General features: G+C 43.1%; 1 protein-coding gene across 3 annotated transcripts in view; it reads left to right on the top strand.

The window, feature by feature from the left end:
• The window catches only part of LOC112983815 (ubiquitin-conjugating enzyme E2 E2), a 251,703-nt gene that overhangs the window by 231,495 nt on the left and 2,797 nt on the right, over positions 1-17,411 (top strand). The window lies entirely within an intron of this gene.

The raw sequence follows: 17,411 nt of genomic DNA, 5'->3' as shown, positions 1-17,411 counted from the left end.
TGCTGTTTGTTTTCTGTGTCTATAGGGCCCCTTATACAAAACAAAAGGCGATACCAAGCTCTGTGAGGTCTCTTCAAATGTAAAATGTGCGTAACAATAATAGCTAGAGAAATGAAGGCCCCTCACCTGTCTCTAAACTCGATAAACTTGATAGGCACCTCTGGGTTTTGACCTGAAAGTTCCTGGTGTCCCCGCAGTTCTGCTGAAACTGGCACATTGTGCAGTCACGAAAACAAGTTTTGTGGGGAAAGAAGCAAGCCTGATCCTCCAGTGATGAGAGGCTTGAAGACAGAAGATCTTGGAAACAGCAACCAGAGCCCACAGTAATTTCAGGCCAGGAATCACAGACTAAAATCCTTTTCCTTCTTCCAGCTGCCCAGTGCTCATTGCCCTAACCAGTGGTCCACAAGGGGAGAGGGAGATCTAATGCTTCCTTCTGTTTACTTCCAACCCCATGAACACTGCATTCTTTGCCATGCAATAGCAGAGTATCAAGAGTGGGCTTCCCTTTCCTCACTCCCACTTATTCCTTAATGCTTTGGCATTTCGAGGAGGTATGGTTTTGAGTCCTTTCTGAGTTAGAAGGGAGTTGAGCCCAAGTCTCCCTGCATCTTGAATCAATGCCTTAAATAGAAGGTGACCATCTGAAAGGTTGAAAGAATGTGTATGTTCTTCAGGAGCTGATTTGGGGCTGTGAATCTCAAATAATCGGAAGTCAACTTTCCTGCAGCCCTTGTCCGATATTAAAGTTTGGGAGCAGGGAAGGAGTTCGGAGACAACTCAGTTCTTATTTTCTATTGAATCATTCTGGCAGCCCTGTGCCGTACTGATACAAGTCCCAGGATGGCTGGGTTTTTTGAGAGTACTTTGGATCACATTTTTGAAGTGTGGTGTCAAATTATATCTTTGCAGTTATGGGCTGCTGCTGAAAGAGGTGCCCCTTGACCATGGCTTCTGATTCATCTCCTTCTGCCTCAGATCTAGCTGTCGTACAGCTATAGGCAAGCTGGCACAACTTACTAACCTGATGACAAGGGGCTTCTGGGGTGTGGGTGGAAAGGGCAGATGACTTAGTTTTCTGAGAGATTAAGTTGAGTGGACTTGGCACTGAGCAGTATTGGTTGCAGGATCACAAAACCCAAAATAAAGAAAATGGTGAGGGCATGTCACTGAAGAGAAACAAGTTTAGAGAGGAATTTGGGACTGACCCTTCCAGCAGTAGCATATGGTTATGCTGGATTAGAAGCAGCATCAAACACCACCCTTAGCAGTACACTTTACCCACTCGTTTATGCTGCATCTTTGGAATTGCCTGAAAGTACTGTACCTAGAAGCACAGTTTGATCATAGGCATGTAGTGCCTGACCCCATAAACCACAAATTATCCAGTGTGTGATGAAAAGTGCCTTCAATTCATCTTGAAAGCAGTGAAGTATTTTCAAGATCTGGCCCTGATAAACTGGAGGATTTTTGCTGCATCTTAAGTGCCTGAATTCAATGAACTGGATGTTGGTGAGTGCGTTTTATATATTTCTAATAATTCCTTCTGTGTGCTTCTGGAGAACGATTACTCTCCTCTGTCTACTTAAATTTCATTTCTTTTTCTGTCCGTTTCTAGTTTCAAAAAAAGATACAATTTGTTTTCTTACCCTTAACACTTTTCTCAAAAGGTGGAAAATAAAATGCTCCAGTTCTTCACAAATGCTTTGTTTCTCTCCTCCTCTCCCCAGCTCATTCAGTTGTGAGTGGCGTGGCATATGTTGTTAGATACACAGCAAAAGGAGAAGTACATAACCCAGAACCTAATAAAACAACAAATCCAGTGTGCCCTCCTGGTCTGCAATCCTTCAACAGGCTCCCTTCATTAAACATAAAGCCATGTGCTTCCTAAAACAGATCACATCCCCAGTTCCACAATGTGGTATGTGTTGCTCTCGCTGTATTTCATGCGGCTTTCTAATTTATAGCAGCATAGCTTTTATTCTTACATGGATTCCTGAAGTACAGAAAGGAGGAGGAAAAAAAAACATATCTTTCAGAGAGCTGTGAACTACAAAAAAAGAGGTATTTCACCATTCCCACCGCTGTATCTGGATGCAAGCAGCACTGCTTGTAACTAACTTGTTCACTTCAGCTTTATTCCCGGTAGTGTCTGCAACAGCCTAGATATGCCGAACTACTTCAGGCATTTTGGTTGTCCAGGTGAAAATCCCAAGTCAGTCAGTTGGCTCCAGTGTAGGAGTTCTGGGTTTACACCAGGGTACTCAAGAGTGGGTTTTAACCGTGGGCTCGCTGTATGCATTCATGGCCTGTGTTGCATTTTCCATGCCACAAGCGGTGATGGAGCACCTGGGAGAACTGACAAGTCACAGAAATGCCCTATTTGTATTTTGTCAACTCTCCTGAGTTCTGGTATTTCTATTTCACTACCGTTTTAAAGGAAAGGCTGACAAAGTTACAGCCATGAGCCTCTAGCCAGTGTTAAGGCTGCCTTGGCTACCTATCAGCACAGAGGACTCTGATGAAGATTCTTCATATTTGCTTAAGGAATGAAATGTCACTGGGGGGGAGAGGAAACTGAGCTTTTTAGTAGAATGATTTCATACCTTGCCATATCTTGATATTTTTAACAATAAAAAACAGCTCTTTAGAAATGACTGTAGTGGACTATACCTACTGAAATTGCTGTTTTTACGTTAAGGTGAAAACATCATATAAATCCACACATGTAATTTGGGGCAGGGGAGGTAAAATATGTTGCATTTCATTAGAAGTAGTGCTTTTCATTTACAAGCACATGAGAACAGTTTTTCACTAGCTGAACTGTATCTGTTTTTCTGTGCACAACTCTCTTAAGCGTATCTCAGTGGACCAAAATTTCTGCTGAAAAATAATCACAGTTGCATTGATTTAAATGATGTCTTGCTCTTTTACACAAATACAATATTTCCCCTGTTATTATAAAATTTCTGAAGTGTTTATTAATCTATTAAATTTTTGAGTTAAAAAAAGAAAAAGTAACCTTTTTAGTTTATAATTAACCACAGAGCTGAAAAGTTAAAGATGTTACTACAGACTGATTCTCTGTTATGCTGATATGAGCATGAAGTAATTTTACTGAAGTCAGTACTGTTACCTCAGACTTTCTCCACTGTATCTGGCATCTGCATTTGTTTCAGTGTGTCTGAATTTCTTTTACCTAGGCTTAGTTTCACATCAGTGACATGTGTCCACCTTGCAACCAGTGCTTTGGCTTTTTTGAAAGTCTTTGGATTGAGAACAGTGCAATTTTAGTTTCCATTTAAAAAGAATTAAAGATCCAATTATGCAAATTAATTTTAAAAGCTTTATTTCCAGTCTTCTGGGAGAAAGGTTATTACACAAAGCTTGCAACGGATTTAAACCAGAGTTTCTTTGGCTTTGAAATGCATCCTGAAGCGACACCCACCTCTGCCTCCTGGCATGCAGCTGGCAGGCTGAGCTCAGAGATTTCAGGCAGTTTAGGGATTCGACCTGCAGCCTAACCAGGAGGAGCTCTAAGCTGCTGCCAAGCTTCGGCCAGGGACTGGTGTTCTCCAGGAAAAGAACTGGTCTTGACTCATGTCCGTGGAGGGCAGAGGGAGGGATAGTGGATGTAGGATATATTCTGATGTAATACAGCAGCCCACAGAGCTCTAGTCACATTTGGGCAACTGCAAGGCTTTTTAGTTTGGCTGTGAGATTAGGAGGTTAAATCTCAGTCCTGCTCGCATGAGGATTTAACAAGGTTCATAGTGAGGAAGAAATTACTTTGGAACAGGGTGGAGCTGAATTCAGGAAGAGCATGTTCAATCACAAGCTTACGTTATTTAGGCTTTAGAAATTATCCACTGCAAATATTACAGCAAGCCAGCAAAGAGAAGGGGCATGCTGAAATAATATTCGCAAATAAGGTGTGCTCTCTGTGACCAGCAGGGCTAGCTACCTTTCCACTCATTTGTCTCACATAGGGAAAACTTTCTTGTACTGATCCAAAACTCAGAAACTGGTTGTGAAAGCCGCTCCCCACCCTTCCTTGAGTCCCCCTCTTCCTCATATCTAGCCTTTTCCTAACGTTATGTGAAAGCTGCTCAAATAGCAGTGGAGTTACTTCTCACTTGTTCTAGCAGGGTATGGAAAAACACAGGTCACAGAGGACAAGTGGATGTTGGAATTAAGCATGTATATCATGGAAACTACACAACTATCTCTATGCTGCTGCTAAAGTAAGAAAAATGGTGGTGAATAGTCCCAGCTGTGGGTTGCATACCAGGGAACTGCTGACTCCTTGCAGGGTCCTGGAGGAGTAAGCTGAGACCTCTTTGGGCAGAGCACGCAGAAGAGATTGCTAAATTAGAGCTATATCATGAAACTTGGATTGGGAATAAAACTTTTTAGGGTTCAAGTGTCTTTTATACTTGGCTGAGGAGAGAGAGAGTGTGGGGAGCAAGGCCCCTGCTGAGCCAGGAGCGAGAATGGGTTAAGGTAACGTTTGTTCTCAGTATCTATGGAAAACCGTCACTGAACTTTTGCTCACTCAGTAATCATAAAAGGACTCAAGTTTTCTCATGTGGCATTGCGTGTCCCCATAGCACGCTTGCCAGGAAACTACTCATTGGCTTTTGGACATGAGCTGTAAGCCAGACTCAGCTGTTCGGTGTAAAGGCTATCTGCAGTGGCTCATTAAATGCCTCCTGCACAAGAATAGAGAAGGCGATCTTAAGTGACGTAACAGCTAGGATGCTGATAGCACATTTTCTGCCTCCCTCCATGCCAGGATGTTAACAAGCCAGTGATCAGCAAGCACATCAGAGAGATGAGCTTACAGAAAGGACTGGAAAAATGAGTTGTGGGTTTGCACTGTTCACAAAACTCTTCCCTTGTAACTATATATGTTAAAGAGTGAAAAAAAACAGCAAGACTTGGCAAATGTGTTCCTGCTGAGAACACTTCACTGGAAATACTTCTTAAAAACAGGCTGTCTCTTACCCCTCTCTCTCTGGATGTTGATTGGGGCAAACCTATGGAGTTGCTCTGATTTTTTTTTTTTTTTAATAATACTGACAGAAGATGTTGAAGTAAGCTGAAGATTTTAGAATGGGAAATCCCTTCTCTTGACTTTTCTCTTTCCTTCTTAATTCTGTTGATTTTTATAAAGGGACTCAAAAGAAAGAAAAGAAATGTATTTGTACAGACCTGTAACTCTCAAGCAGAAAAGGTTTAGCAGCCTCTTCAAAAGAATGACTCTGACCATCCTTTCAGTATGTTGTTTTATTTACATTAGCCTACTTTGGCCTCTGTTATGATAGCCAACCCCATGCTGTAGTAACAGCCCCCAAGACCCTACAATTTAAGAAAATGTGCTAGTGTTTGAACAAGAGGGGTCTTGGGAGCACCTTCTGCTGAATCACTGATCACTGAATGCTCTGCACTGAGATAAAAATCCATCCTGTTGTGGGTACAGGAAGGTTTGGAGTAGAAGCAGTATAAATATCTTTGGAAAAGATTCCCCTCCTTTTGAAAGGAAAAGGAAATGAGGAGTTTGCACTAAGCAAGGAGTGCTCTGGGGAGAATAGGAAGCTTTACAAATTCTACTTCATCAGTCTAGTATCAATACCATTGAGGTTGCTGCCTCAGTGAACATTCCCACTGTATCCCTGACAAAGCTGTTTAATATACCTAGTATTCTGCTTGGCTGACTGAAGACTGAGGGGTAGGATTTGACTTTCATACATTGGTTCTTTGCTGGGCTGTAGCTTTGCTTGGATCTGGAGATGTCACAGAGTCATGCCCCTAGCATAGGCCTAGGTGAGGGGGGCATAAGTTGCTTGAGATCTTCTATGACTTGTATTATTTACATTTCTGAAGATGTTGTTAAACATTTTTCTTGTTCATTCAAAAATTTCAAAAATTGTCCAGATTCTAATTAAATACATTCCAGCAAGAATTAAGAATTAAGGCCTAAGCAGTTACAATGTCATAAGGTATAGGATAATGTCTCTTGTTCACAAAGTCCAGGATCCTGTTGGTTGGATTAATGCAGAATCTCCACTACCATTAGTGGTGCAGAGCACGTGGTAGCTCTCAGTGCAGCTCTAATTCTATCCAGAAGAAGTCAATGTTACATTCGTATGCTAGCCACTCCCTTGGGACAGCTTTTTAGTTTTTTCCGTAGTATGAAACAACGAAATTGCCTAACGCAGAAGGATGGCCATCAACACCCTGTAAATATTGGCCTATGCACCGCTGAAACTTAAGGCAGCATAGAAAAGCAAATATTCAAGACAACACATGCAAATCTGGACTTTCTCAGAAATGACAGAGATCAGAGACTGAAGCTGAACAAGAAAGAAATCATTTGATTTACCTGCAAGAGATGGTTCTCCCTGCTCTTGTTCTTGCTTTAGCCTTGCTGAAGTCAATGTTGCATTGTAACAGCCAGAGCTTGAGAGTGAATCAGGCTCTGCTTTGTTCAATATAAAAGGATTAAGCAGAGAGCATTTGGGCAAGCCAAAGTGGGACACCAGAAGTCCAGAGGATGAAGAGCAGATTCAACACAGAATGAGTCAAGTTCCTTCATAATTTTGCTTGCTCAAGACAGTAAGGGGTTCAGGCAGATGGGAGCTTTCATTTTCTTGCTTTCCTTTTGGAATTAACTCTTAAATGAACAAATCAGTATTTGACCATTGTTTCCACTCCTGGTGTTGATGGGCTTTTGGGGGTTTTGGGGTATTGTTTTTATTTTGATTTTTGTTGTTCGTGGTTTTGGGTGCTTTTCTTTTTTTACATTTGTGCACAAACAAGCTAACCACTAAAACAAACTCCAGCACAGCATGCTCAGAAGTGGTTTGAATATAAGATCAAAGGGAGATGCTGCCCAGTGTTTGATGTACACTTGTTTTTAATTCAAGGTTAAAGAAACAGTGAAAGCAAGGATGTACAGAATGGCCCCTATTGAGAATACATCTGGGAGGTGAAGGGAGAGACATTTCTCCCTAGAACCCCATAAAACTATGCACATATGCTTCTCCCTATTGTTAATCCCTTTTGCTGATGAGATGTGGAGGAGATTTTATACAGTGGTGCAAAATGGAAATCTATTGCAGGAGGAAAGAGTGCTGCAATCCCAGAGGGACTCTTATGTTCAAAACAAAATACAACAATGGAGTTAATTAGCATTGCATGGTTCACAAAATCCCCTTGAGGGGATCTTTTTCTGTTCTAAATCATCACTTCTATGTGAGCTGGAAAAGCTCCCACTGAGCAGGCCCCTTCCACAAACTTTTAATAGATATTACCACGGTTTTTCATCATTTGCCATTGGCTTTGAGAAAGGTAACAGCTGAGCCAGGGCTATTCAGCTGCATTAACCAGCTGCATGTTAATACAGAAATACTCTCCTGCTCCTCTGTTCTGCCTCCACACACACACCCCCAACAAATTAACTCTTTCCTATCACACTTTCTTCTGCCACTGTGACAAAAGATACACAGGCATAACCATGATCAGTAGTTTTTCATGGCAGTAGTGTTTAACAAAGCTAGAAAATTAAGCAAGAGAGAACCTCAGTATGGTTATTTAAATAAAACTTGTGTATACATGAAGATACCCAAGTAAGATCAAGGACCAAAACTGTACTCACCCAATTGAAGGGGCAGCACTTACTCCAAAGGCCTTACCACCGAAGAATGCCAGGAAGGAGGGCAAGAGGCCAAGGGGAAGCAACTTGCCCAAGAAACCCCACAGAAATCAAACCCACATCTCCAGACTCCCACACCTGCTATAACTCTCAGAGCCCATTGGCACTAGAGTCTCAGCAAGCCCAGCTATACTCTCACTAAAATACCCTGCACCCACACAATGCAGTTTCCAGTGCATATTAACCAGGGAGACAATCTGTGCTCTGCTCACTAATAGCATACAGTCAATAAGGATTATCACTTCTCTGCTAGTTTGATTGGCCCCCAGTCGCCCTCCCACTCTGTTTTGTTTTGTGCCAAAACTGATCAGTACCTGCACATCCTCCACCGCTTTGCAATTATGTTGGCCAGATGGCCAAGTCTCTGTTTAAGTGTGGGCTTGCCGTGAAGTTAAATTCTCTCATAACTACAGCAGCAATGATCTGCTGTGAATATGCCCACACTGCAGCACCGGCCCATGCCTGATGCGCCTCCCTGCTGCTGATCCTGGATCTCCGTGTCTCCTGAGGAAAGTGAAGAGTCAGGAAGTCCTGAAGAGATATTGCAATATGGCAATTGTTGCAGAAAGCCACATCTAAAGAAACGTTTGAGTAGGACCCTATCAGGACACCTTGCAGCTCTCAGTTTTGAGGGTAAGGTGCTTTGTAAAGGAACAAGTCAGATTCTGGCAGTGTGTGTGCTACCTGCCAATTTCTGATGAGCAAGGGAGGATTTTGTCATGGGTCACCCCTCTTAAACTATGTTTTATTATGATGGCCCCAGGTCAGTCAAGACTGGTGAAGACTCTGGGGCTGACAGGGTCTCTGATAAGGAAGAGATCTTGCTGGTTAGCAGACCTAACTGTAGACCTCCCCTGTGCCAGGGAGGAGCTTGGGGGTAAGCCTCTTCCTCTTGCCATTTCAACACTGGATGTTTTTTACTGCTCTCTAACTTAGCTTAACATATCGTTTAATATTATCCCATCACCAGACCAGGATCCCAGGGCGCTAGGCCTCAAGAGCAACTCTGCCTGGAAGCAAGGGTCCCTTTACAACCCAAGAGGGAAAGCCGCACTGAGAAGGCAGGCTGTTCGTTGGCACGGTTGTGCAGGCTGCCAGTCTGGGGCAAGAGAAGTCAGTAGGAAGTAGCTGTCCTTCTTTGCATTTTATTAGCATTTGAATTTAAATGGTGATGAAGGGAAGTGATCAATTCAAAAGTAAGCTATATTCTAACACAAACCATCTTCCTCTAGCTGTGGCTAAACTATCACCTACCCACAGCCCTCTCCCCTCCCCTCTTTCCTGAGTCTCACCTGGCACACCACAGTGGCACACCACTGTCTTCCCCTTTCACACGTGAAAACTGGCAGCCAACCCAGGGCAAGAGGAAATGGTTAAGCACATCACTGCTCTGAGAGTGTTTGAGCCCAGCCACTCCTGCCTTCACCTGCTTTTCATTTCCTTCCGTTTTGCCCATTATGTTAATCCCCTACTTCTCCATTGCATTCAGTGGCAAATTTAAACTTCACATTTTGTCAATCACACCCTTAGCGCCCTTGGCACATCTGGTTGAAAAGTACCACCATCTAGTGGTGACACACCTCTGGAGTGCTGGGTGCCATTTACATTTGTTGGTCTCCTGCTGTGGCCAATATACTGTTCTGAGATAACACCCTTGTAGCGCTCGTAGTGTAGCACTGATGACATAATGTTTCATGACTTTGTGGACATACTCTTAGCTCTTTATAGCATGCCCATGAGCATTTTATCACAGCACGTGAGGAGATGCTTCACAGGACTCAATCTAGACATTCTCTGGCCCAGCGCCTAGTCATTTGAACAGTAAATGCCTTTTAGGACTCATAGAGATGGCAAGGCAAGAGACAGAGGATATAATTAACCACTAAAGTTCCTCGCAATCATTGCAAAATGCCAGCAGACTTTGTTCATCTCTACAGAGAATATAAGTGGAATTTAAGCACAAACAGGTCTCTGTTCTTGCTCTAGCAGCCTTACTCTCAGATGTTAGGGGCAGAGGTGGTTTCCTCGATCTCTGTGTGTGCCCTTTCTTTCTTAAGTCTTCTTTGGGAATTTGCTGTGGAGCCGCTGCTGATGCACAGTCTGTCCTAGTGTTGTCCAGCAAAGCCGTTTGAAAATGTGATCTGTGTTGTAGAAACTAGGCTAAGTTTCAAGGAGGGATACGTGAAATTGGCTAAAATCTTAGGGAACTGACTGCACTGAGAAGACTTTGTGTTGTGTGGTAGGGTGTAATTGTAATGTGCTGCAGCTATTCCACAATAACTCTGCAGGTGCCCTTGTGCCATGATTGCAATGCATTTTCCAAGTTCACTGTAATCCGAATCCAGAATGTCCACATGGGGAGTTATTATACAACTGCTCTTCCTGTTTACTTAATTTCCGTGGAAGGAAGTCTGGAGAAACCTGCAGTGTAGGCAAGCCCTGAAGTGACTACCTTCACTTCTGGAGTTGCTGCATTACAGAATAAGCCTGAAATAAATAGCAAAAAGGAATGTGACTGTAAAGACCTGTAGTAAGAGCTGCTAGGAATCTGCATAAGGCAATTTTATGAAATGGATTGAGATGCTAAAAAATTCAGGTAGGTGCCTAAACACCTTAAATCATTTCAAGAGGAAAGTTAAAGCCCTATTGTTTGAAATTCTTAAAACTGTCAACACACTGGGAAATTCCCTGTAGAAGACAGGCCTGCATTGACTAGTCTTCCAGTGGTCTTTCCCATTTTCAATGTCTATGATTTATGTGCTTATAAATTCCTTTGTGTTTTGTACCTACCTGGAAAACTCGCCTATAGCTGGTATCCAGAACACCATCGTGGAATTGAGTTAGGTTGCTCTTTCTTGCTTCCCATTGTCTCTTCTTTGCCCAAAGTGTGATCCAAGAGCAGATATGGGCCAGATGGAGCACTTCCACATCAGATTGGATGGCCACCTTTTCCTGTAGTGACATCCACTGCTTACTCCTTCCAGTTCAGTTCTGCCATGTGATGGTTGAGAATTGACATGCCCTATCATGGCCAACTGATATCAGAGTCTCTTACTTCCCTAGGTCCTGGACCAAGTTCTTGGCTTCAATTTTGGTCCATTTTATTTAAGGTAATTGTACTGAGACGAACAAAATTAGTCTGGGGCAAAACTGGTCTGAATTCAGAATCAGTCCCATATCAGTAGAGCTGTTTTAGAATATTTACTTCACGTTGTTTTTTAGAAGGAAGATTTATTTCAAAATAGCCTTTAAGCAAACGTAATGCAACTGTTTCATATAAATGTGCCCAAAGCTCTTCTTTGCCATGTATACAGCAGTATATTTGCATATCAGAAGATTTCACATAGCTTCTCAAGTTACTGTACATGCCTAAATACCTCCAATTGCCACAATAACATTTTGGAAAAAAGCTTTTACAAATGCTTCACCAGGCAAATCAGATTTTTCACAGAAGTGGAACAACAATTCCTTTCTCTTAGAAAGATGCTTTCAATGAGAGTAGAATCAGTACAGTACTTAGTTACAATGCTGGCGTGTCAGATGTTTATTGAGTCAGCAAAGGAGATATAAAAAGAACTGGCAGGGCTGTGCAAATCACTTTGATTTTTTGTAGTGACTCTACTACAGTAAACAGTAAATAATGTAAATAGCAAAGATGTTCTCATTCACAGAGAAATGAAATGGGAAGTCAAATTCCTTTTTTTCCTCAAGATAAGAAATCTTTTGAAACCCTCTGATGCCATTTCTTTTTCCATCAGTATTGCATTAACTTGATATGTTGCCTTTAAACAGCCACGCTTAAATACATCAAATGGATTAATGATGGCACTTTATCAGGTATAGTTTCTGTTTCTGTAAGACACCGCTAGACATATAGAAACTACTTAAAAGGAGAAAGGAAGTTTCTTTTCTTCACTGATTCAGGGGACTGTGTGTAACTGGCTGATACTTCTTGAATATCCTGATTAATCTCAGACTGATCATGGCTATGACAGGGCAGATAAGGTAAGTGGGCTTTGAAAATTGCTCTGACATGAGTTAGTGCAGCTTCATGGTGCTCTCAGCAGTACCAGAAAGCAACCAGAGGCAAAAGTGAACACTCTTCCCTGTCCCAGAGACATATCAAAGCTAGTTGCAGTACTGACAGGCATAACTCAACCATAGTGGAGGTGTGAACTCAGTGAGCAGTCTTGTACCGTCTTTGCTTATCCGGTAGCACTGTATGTAAATCCACAGGCATAAGGAAAAGGAAGAAAACAAGCAACTCACAAGGGAGAGAAGTTTCACCGCTGATAAAGGAAAGCACTAAAAGCAGTGAGTCACTGGGCACCATTTACAGAGCAGTAAATAAATGCTGTGTAGTCATTTATTACTTATCTTTTTTAGTTTCAAAAGTAAGAGTGAAAACTCTTCCCTGTGCTAGTTGCACTCCTGTTTCTTCTCCACAAGCATTCAGGAGCTCATCTCTCCCTGTTCAGCTCCCTGCCAGACCAGCAGGCTCCCCTTCCCTTCCTACCAGTCTGGGGCTTGCATGATTGCTGGCTTAAATATATGGCTCTGCACAAATGACCCTCAGCTTGTGGGCCACGGCCTGCCTCCCCCTGCTCTCGAGGAATGTCACGAAATCACTGCCAGCCCTGGCATGCAGCCTGGCTCCAATTGTGTCATCTTGCTCTTGTGTCACTTGTGGCTGGGGGCATGGTGAGGTCGGGGACTTTCTGGTGAAACAGGAAAGGTTCTTCCAAAAGGAAAGCTGAACCAAACAAAAGGAGAGCCTTCCTCCACTAGCCGGGTTTTCAATGCTCTGCATTCTTGAGCGGGACAGTTAGCAATTTCCTCCCCTTTCAGCTGCTGCTGACACATGGCTGGTTGGTTTCCAGCCTCCTCTGCGCACATGGTTCTGCAAGTGTTTGTCTTAGCAGAGTGCAAAGCCAGCCGCACCTTGCAATTAATAAATATGTGTCAACACTCAGTGCAAGCCTGATTATTATCATTACCCCAGAATTAGAGGGCTGGCACAGTCATCAAGCTGCCTGAGGGCCTGATCCTGCCAGGTGCTCAGCACTCTTCATTTCTATTGGCAGCAATGAGAGGGAAGGCCAGGAGGGAATTACAAGATTGAGCCATTCAAAGGGTGATTTTTTTATTTAATCTCAAATTCTAAAAGAGATTATTCCTATCAAGAGAGAGGAGCAAAGCAAAATTAATAGCTAGCGGCCATCCCCCCAACTGGTATAAAATAATGCATCTCAGTTAACAGTAATGAAGCACTTCTGATTTACATCAGCAGAGAATCTGGCCCTGGGTTGATAAACGTGACATGGAGATTATAACAGGAAATTAATAACAGTAAAAGCTAACCTAAAAGCTGAACATGTATGCAGGGATTCTTCTGTAGGTTACAGTGCAGCTGTGCAGGGCTTGAGCTGAATTTCTAATCCATCTTGACACTGATGGGTCAGAGAACTCACCATGTTATGCTTGGAGCTGTGGCCCTCCTGAAACCAGGCTCACACAAATATATCTGGAGTCAAGATTTGAATCCCTGGGCCTGGTTATGATTTGCACTAAGGCCTCTTTTCACTTGAAATGTTGCAACATTTCCCTAACACCCTGTGCACTGCTAGAAAAGTAAAGAAACCTTGGGGCCAGATCTTCAAAGGTGGCTAGGTTCCTGAAAATGCAGAGAGGGCATATTTTAAAAATATCTCTTCAGGTTAAGTCCTCAGGTCGCCTTGATTTCAACAAGAGCTAGGCATTGCTTCTGTGCTGATACTTAGTAGGATTTGCAAAAATGCCTAACTGGTCTTTAGGTACCTCAGTAGCTTTAGAAATCCTGCTTCTTGGGCAAGAGGGGAATTGGGCCTTGCAGCAGGATTCAGCTGAATCCTAAGAAACAGCCAGTTCTTGTTAAAGTTGCTGCATCAGGAGGTCGAGAATTGAGTTAGAAGGATGAAAATGAATAGGTCCTTGACACAGAGTTGTGACCTGAATGGTGCTTCCACAAGAGTGTGGGAAAAGGTGCTCACTGCCAGTTAATCTTTTCCATTCCTAATGGACTGAGCTCTTCTTAGCACCACTTAGAGCAAGAGAGGAACTGCAGTGGGTGCTGGGGAATAGACTTGAATAGAACGCAATCCAAGAAATCGTCAAGGATTTCTGAAATGGCTGCCTTGAAGGAGGCTGGCTGCTGAAACTCAGTACAGCCTGAGGCCTGGGGACTGCTAACTGAGTAAAATAAAAATGGGAATTCCTCCAATAACCATCACTAATGGAGAAGTTGTTGCCCCAACACTCTGTATCCCTTTCTAGTCTTACTGAAGACGCTGCTGTAAGACCAGGGCCCGTTGCTAAGAGATAAAACACCAAACCATGTAAAATATGTCCCTTAGTGAATGTGAAAGTGGAGCATGTTCAGGTTCAGCAGGTAGTACTTAAGGGTCATACTGTGGTCAAAAAGGGCCCTGAGCCTAAAGCAGAATTGGAATCCAAAGCTGGAGGCATCTCCTCTGAGGCCATGGTCAAGACCAGTAAAAGCAGATCCCAACTGGAACCAAACGTGCTCCATCTTGACTGAGGACTCACTCATCATGGTAACACCGCAGTCCTTATCCAAACAATTTCTACAGTCCGGACCTGTCTAAGGAGCATAGAGAAGCACCACATCTCTCTGTCAGCTGTAAGCCTGACTTCCTTGCGTACATTTAGATCTCCAGTTTGTCTGTCATTGCTTTAGGGGTGTCAAACCACAAGTGTGACTCACCATGACCAGATAATACTAGCATCCAAGGACTCCATGTTTATCATCTTTCTTGATTACTGTGGAAATCAGCTCTTGTACTTAGAAATTGCTAATTTGCCTCCTCACAAGCTTACACATGTATGTTAACCTCACTGATCCCTTCTCTGTAATAATATGAAGAAATGGCTTTTCCTAGCTAACTTTAACAGTCAAAACTGCAATCGTGGTCCAGGGCATGGACCCACAGGTCCCAGACCGTACACTGTCACTCTTTGACGAGGTTCCTGAGGTCCATCAGCCAATCCAGAGGACATGAAATAGTCTGAATAATATATAATTTCCCTTTTTAGATGATCAAAACCCACATCCTCTGTGAAAGGTATGAAAGACTCTCTTGTATTTTTATAACAACTGTTTGCCTTTCCAGACGCACAGCAGCCCAAGTACAAAACATGTACGTATTAGCTGTGTCAGACCTCCTTAGCAAGGTAGCAGATAGGTGACTTGCTGGACTCACTCACTGCTCTGCATGTGCATGGTTGTTCACTCATGGCCACCATCTGCTCAGGGCAGCAGAGTGAGCCCTGAACCAGGGACTGACACAGTTGGTCACATAGCAGCGGTTAGCCACCATCATCTACATTTTCACAGTGGCAGGCTGAAACTGCTGGAAAAAAACAGCCTCACTATTTTCCTTTAAAATTTCTCCCTAAAAGGTCTCTTCTTATGATGCTCTCCCAAAAAATACCACAGCCCAAACTTGTTTATGTTTTAGCTGCTGCAGCCCCTTACAGCCTCTCTCTGACACTTTCTATTTTTCTTTCAAACTTCTTAAGCCAAAAGGCACCCTTTTCTTCTTTTTTTCCTTTTGTTTTCTGTTCATACTTTACCTAGCAGAGTTGAACTCTGTAGCAGAGTAGGATTGGTGCATGAGTTCTGTGGTAACGCAAACAGCATTATTATTTTTTAATAAAATGAGGGAGCTTCTTTTTCATTCTGCAGTAAGGCAGCGAGAGAAGCCACAGCTATCAGTTCCTCAGTGTCTCTGTGATAAGTAAGTTGCTTGTGACTGCAGTTAGCTGATTTTTTTAATCCCTGCCTTTTAATGGGAAGAAATATTTTCCAAAAATGTGTTGGCATGGCTGAAATTTTCCATAGTGCCTTCTTGCTTCTGGAAAATCTGGCTTTTGCTGAGTAATCAGGAACCTTAAAGAAACGGGGACAGGAGGGACTATCTTGCAGACAATGCAGAAGGTAGATGCTCGCCTCCATCACAGCGTTGCTCTTCAGGACTTTCCCCTCTCCCTTTGCCTGCCTTTGGAAGGCCTGTTCTGCACTGGATCACAAAGCCACTGGCTTTAAGACCTTGTTTGTACATTATGACTATAGGAGCTCATTAAATGAGCAGATTAAAGCCCAAATCCTCAAAGGTATTTAGGCACCTAAATCAGTTTAAGCCTTTTCCATCTCAGTGGGGTTCGGCACCTACATGTTTTTAAGGAGATGGGTTTAGTGTCCTATTTGGGGGAGGACAAAGGGAGGCCAAGGAGCAAGATGCATTTTTCTGCAGTGTGCCTGAAAGGACTGAATACTGGGAATGAAGGATGTTAGGCTCTGGGTTACAGATCTGAAGATTATAGAAATAATAATAAACAATGGAGAGAAATTTCATGTTTAAAAGAACCTGCATTTTCCTTCCAACTTTTCAAAGTGTATGGGGGCAAACCACACACTTTCCAACACTCAGAAGCCTTTTTTTTTTTTTTTTTTTTTTTTTTTGCCTGATTTGTCTCTTTTCCTCACTGCTGGTCTGTCACTGGCCATCATCCGCTTCAGGCAAGGACTGTGCTCTGCTCCATGTCCAGAGAGTGTTTGGCAGAGCCTGGGCAACAAGAGCATGCCTTTCAAAGCAGGCCAGGCACTATAAAGATTTACACTGCTGAGAAGTCCCACACAATAGGAAGAGCACAGTGTGTTGACTTTTTGGTATTTGCTATTGCTGGTCTTATGTGCTGGTAAGCTGGTCTCAGCTCCTTTTCCTAAGGATTGCTCTGGAATAATCCAGCCTCAATGTGACAGGTTCTGATGAATATCTGAATTGCAGTGGGAATGTTATAGCTGTGACTAGGCATGAGTCTTACCCCAGAGTTAATTTCTTCATGTCTGAACCAGGCTACTTCCTGGATACCATCGTATGTTAGAAAAATGCTTATCTTGTCAGGAAGGCAGAGGCAAAGGAACTGAGCAGCAGATGGTGGTGGTTTGTCCCTGGGAGCCCTTCACTGTAGTTCAGAGGGCTGGTGGCCCTGTCTCTGTTCAAGGACGTAGCACAATGTAGGATTGCACTGGAAGGCCTCCTTTCACCTGTATATCTGAGGCATGTACAGCTGCACAGCCTCAACATGCAACCAGTCTGATAAAACTCAGCTGTTCAGAGGGTGCATATTATATGTGTCTGGCAGACATAAATGTGTGCTTGTACTTATCTTTTATGAAAACAAATGAACAGAAACATCTACTGCTGCAGCCTCTGAGTGTGTGTGAAGGCAAATTCTGTAGGTAGAAAAAACAGCTCCTGATTCCCTATGGTCTCCCTCTGCCAGGTTCTGTCCAACTGAAAACAGCCTCCCCTTTCCCAATGAGAAGGATAGGCGGTGCCCACCAAGCCCGTCAAATTGGAGCTGGAGGAAGGACTGATTAAGACATGAGCAACAAAGGTCTACTTCAGAGGCATTGCCATTCGGGGTACCAGTGGGCCATCTGCCTGCCAACCCCATGGCAGGAGCCACATTCCCAGGACCTCTGGAGACACTGGGAGAATTTCCTCCTCAATTATTTTCAGGCGGCATCTGTGTCTCTCACCAGCCATTGATGCCACGAGGCATGGTGCCAAAAAATCAGCAGCTTGGCAGCTTCTCTACATGGACTCAAGAAATATATTCTGGATTATCT

Source organism: Dromaius novaehollandiae, chromosome 2 (assembly GCF_036370855.1).
Source record: "Dromaius novaehollandiae isolate bDroNov1 chromosome 2, bDroNov1.hap1, whole genome shotgun sequence".
Classification (NCBI taxonomy): Eukaryota; Metazoa; Chordata; class Aves; order Casuariiformes; family Dromaiidae; genus Dromaius; species Dromaius novaehollandiae.
This window is presented reverse-complemented; position numbering and strand designations above follow the sequence as displayed.